At 28.2% G+C, this 4489-nt stretch overlaps 1 long non-coding RNA gene across 1 annotated transcript; it reads right to left on the bottom strand.

Moving 5' to 3' along the window:
* Positions 1–1845: 1845 nt before the first annotated feature.
* LOC143043368 (uncharacterized) lies at positions 1846–4289 on the bottom strand. Its single transcript, XR_012968343.1, has 3 exons — positions 4184–4289; positions 2980–3015; positions 1846–1883 (listed from the first exon to the last, which is right to left on the bottom strand). It is a non-coding gene; the product is annotated as an uncharacterized LOC143043368 (long non-coding RNA).
* Positions 4290–4489: the final 200 nt, after the last annotated feature.

Here is a 4489-nt window from a genome sequence, read left to right as displayed (position 1 = left end):
TCTCCTTTTCCCTCTAAAAAATACAGAAAATATAAGGCCATGATAATGCCAATCATAAAACAATCAAATGTTATGTTTGTTTACTAGTAAATATCATTGTTTTGGTATAACTGAAATATTCTTATTTTGATATTGTTAAAGATACTTGTCTTATATTTCTAAAATATCCTAGTTTTTATATTGCTCAAAGTTTACTAGTTTTAATATTACTTAATTATCATAGTTTTGATCTCGTTTTGATATTGCTTAAATATCCCTGATTCTCTAAAGTTATTTGTATAAGGAAATGCAACTTGAAGTGATTTGCACATCAATCTGACAACTTTTAAAAGGTGCATTTGCGTTTACAAAATAAACTGTACAACTGGACTTCATTGTTCACAAAACTGTTGATACATACTAGTGTTTCCTGGGTCACCCTTTTCTCCTTTTCCACCTAGAAAATAATAAAAAAAAAATAAGGCCATGAAAATACCAATCATAAAGCAATCAAATGTTATGTTTGTTTACTAGTACATATGCTTGTTTAGGTATTACTAACTAATCCTATTTTTGATATTAATGAAAGATACTAGTTTGTATTTTTCTAAAAGATCATAAATTTGATATTGTTCTTAAATCTTAGTTTTCATATTACTAAAAGATCATGGTTTTGATATTGCGAAAGTATTCTAGTGAATATCAATAATGTGGTAAAGTTTATAAATTTCCTGTTGACTAAACTTTGAATTTTTAGAAAACTAAGGATTTTCTTATCCCAGGCATAGATTACATTAGCCGTATTTGGCACAACCTTTTGGAATTTTGGATCCTCAATGCTTTTCAACTTTTTACTTGTGTATTTTGATATGAGCGTCAATGATGAAATGAATGTAGACGAAACGCGCGTCTGGCGTAATAAATTAGAATCCTGGTACCTTTGCATTGATAACTATTTGATATTGCTCAAAGATCCTAATTTTAATATTAGTTATTAAACAATATTTTTCCTGGGTCACCTTTTTCTCCTTTTCCCTCTAGAAAATATAAGGCCATGATAATGCCAATCACAAAACAATCAAATATTATGTTTGTTTACTAGTAAATATCCTTGTTTTGGTATTACTAAAATATTTTAAGTTTGATATTGCTAAAAGATACTAGTCTTTTATTACTAAAATATCCTAGTTTTGATATTGCTCAAAGTTTACTAGTTTTAATTTTACCAAACTATCATAGTTTTGATATTGTTAAGGTATTCTCGTTTTGATATTGCTTAAATATCCCTGATTCTCTAAAATTATTTGTCTATTGAAATGCAACTTAAAGTGATTTGCCCATTAATGTGACAAAATGTGCAGTTGTAATTACAAAATAAACTGTACAAATGGACACAATTGATCACAAAACTGTTGATACATACCAGTGTTTCCAAGGTCACCCTTTTCTCCTTTTCCACCTAGAAAATAAAAAAAATAAAAAAATAAGGCCATGAAAATACCAATCATAAAGCAATCAAATATTATGTTTGTTTGCTTGGAAATATCTTTGTTTAGGTATTACTAACTTATCCTAGTTTTGATATTACTGAAAGATACTAGTTTTTATATTACTAAAAGATCATGAATTTGATATTGCTCTTAAATCTTAGTTTTGATATTACTAAAAGATCATGGTTTTGATATTGCGTAAGTATTCCAGTTTTGATATCGCTTTAAGATACCTGATTCTTTAATGTTTTCTGCATAATGAAATGCAACTCAAATTGATTGTCCCATCAGTCTGACAACTTTTAAAATATGTATTGGCATTTACAAAATTTACTGTACAAATGGATACAATTTGGTTACAAAAAAGTTGATACATACCAGTGTTTCCTAGGTCACCCTTGTCTCCTTTTCCTCCTAGAATATATAGAAAATATAAGACCATGAAAATACCAATCATAAAACAATCAAGTGGTTAGTTTGTTTACTAGTAAATATCCTTGTTTTGGTATAACTAAAATATCCTAATTTTGATTTTGCTAAACGATACAGTCTTTTATTACTAAAATATTCTAGTTTTAATATTGCTCAACGTTCCTGATTTTAAACAGTCAGGGGCGTTACTTAAACAAGTATTTTTTTTAAGTTACTTGTATAAGTAATTTTTGTTTTTGAAAATAATAAAATTATTTGATAGAGTTATTTTAAATTTCATAAGAAGCATAGACTAAATGTAGTTTTCATGAAATTTTACATCATTTTATATCATAAAATAAAGAATTGATAAGATTTGAGAGGAGTATAGAGATAAAGGAATACTTTAAAAATATTGATAAAAATATTACTTGAATAAGTTATTTTATACATTTTTGAAAGAAATAGTAATAACACTTATTTAAGGAACATATGTAATTAATTTGGGTTACAAATATAAATAACTGCAATTATTAATTAATTCATAAGTATCTATCTATTTATATCAGTCTACTTTCAAGGTTTTGGAGGAAAATGATAAATTAATAGTCCCAAAAGACCAATTTTTGATCCAGAAGCGTCGATATGAAAGATGGGTGCGTCAGAAAGTTAATTAGTGTTTCAGAAGGATTAGATTTTATATTTGATGGGAAAAATAACCAGATGACTGTGAAAATTTGATAAAACTAGTAAAATCTGTATTATTGGACACCTATAAAAATAATATTCAGAAAAGTTACTTATATAAGTAATATTTAAAGTAGCCTCGTTTTCAACATTACTTGTATAGGTAATTTTAATTGTTACTTGTTTAAGTAATGACTGTTAAAATGACTTAACGATCATAATTTTGATATTGGTAAGGTATTTTCGTTTTGATATTGCTTAATATCCCTGATTCTCTAAAGTTATTTGTATAATGAAATGCAACTTAAATTGATTTGCGCATCAATCAAACATCCATTTAAATGTGCATTTGCATTTACAAAATAAACTTTACAAATGGACACAATTTTCTTACAAAACTGTTGATACATACCATGGTTTCCATTGTTTCCTGATTCTTCTTTTTCTCCTGGAAAATGAAAAGCAGATTTTAAAAGTGGTAATGAATTAATTGACTCGTATTAATACAATGGAAAAGAATAAAATTAACAACACAGTATCAACCATATCAGCCAATTCCAGTTTATATATAGGTCTAAACACGACAGAATTGTGTTTGTGCTGTATTTAGACCCCTCTATCAAATATTTTGTTTTGGATACACACGTTTACAAATTGCTGTATTTACCCAACGCAAGCATATGTTTTCAATTCTTGAGCATTCGACGGATATTACGTGTTACTGTGGGCAAGTAAACTTTGAATATTTCCAAATCGAGGATGCTAGATTAGTTATCGGATAAACAATTCACGTAAACAAAAATAATATAACAATATCGTCAAACAATTAAAGTAGTTCTTTACTTTTCCTTCGAGTTTTCAACACTTTTTTAATACTAACCCAGCACGTTGCCTGTTATCTGGAATTCATTCTCAATCTAAAAGGAATGCTCGTTTTTTGACGAACATTTGTGATTCACTCAGGGAACTAAGCTCTCCGTCACAAATAAAAAAACAACAGCAAGGAAATACCAACAAATTTCAGTTATGCGACAGCACTGGATAGAAACGGCACGATCTGCAGTTAGATTTTTGACCTCTAACACACGAACTTGACGTTAATGTTCGTTGTATCGTTTAAATTTAAATCCGAGGTTTAGAATAACATATAAAAATAGGATAAAAAAGGATGTGTATTTGTTTATCATTATCGAAATTCAAAAAACAACAACAATGTTGACGTTTTGGTGAAAGATTACTAATGAATAATTCTGCAAATTGGATCCGGACCTATAAATCCTTTATTTGAGACAAACTGTATTTTATTTTCTAATCAATGTTTTCTTACATTTTATTCTTGCAGCTTTTTAAATTCAAATGTTTTAAACTTTTAACAAAACAAAAATTTGTATTGATTAGTAAGATGTCGCAAAGTTTAATTAACAAAGATGAAATTACGTTATTGCAAACATTACGCTATGAAGATCTTCTTTAAAATCTATAAGCACAAAGTAAGCATATCTCCAATTTCTGTAAAATTTTGATATAACTTCGAATTTAAACAAACATTCAAAATTGCAGATACAACATTTAACTATCTTATATTTTCTTTAAATAAGATCGTAATGTTTCTTTACCTTGGTCAGGATTAACTACTGTTAGTACACTTGCTAACACAGCAGCGCAAACAACTCCTTGAAATAGTATATGCATGCCAGGACTCGTCAGATGATCAACAATTGAAAGAAGCCGTCTGAATTTCTCTCAGAAAAGGTGATCTGGATAACACAGTGGTCATTACAATTATGGCTTTGTTACTTATTTATACAACTTAAAGTCGGGTTGACAAGTAGCAGCTGCGTTTTAATTGTGCGTAGTTTTAACATTAAGACTTGTCCTAAAGGTCAACAATGATTTAATTTTACAAAAGCACTGGAACACTC

The sequence above is a fragment of the Mytilus galloprovincialis genome, chromosome 8 (assembly GCF_965363235.1).
Source record: "Mytilus galloprovincialis chromosome 8, xbMytGall1.hap1.1, whole genome shotgun sequence".
In the NCBI taxonomy this organism is placed as follows: domain Eukaryota; kingdom Metazoa; phylum Mollusca; class Bivalvia; order Mytilida; family Mytilidae; genus Mytilus; species Mytilus galloprovincialis.
Note: the sequence above shows the minus strand (reverse complement) of the source record. Positions and strands in the feature narration are given on the sequence as shown.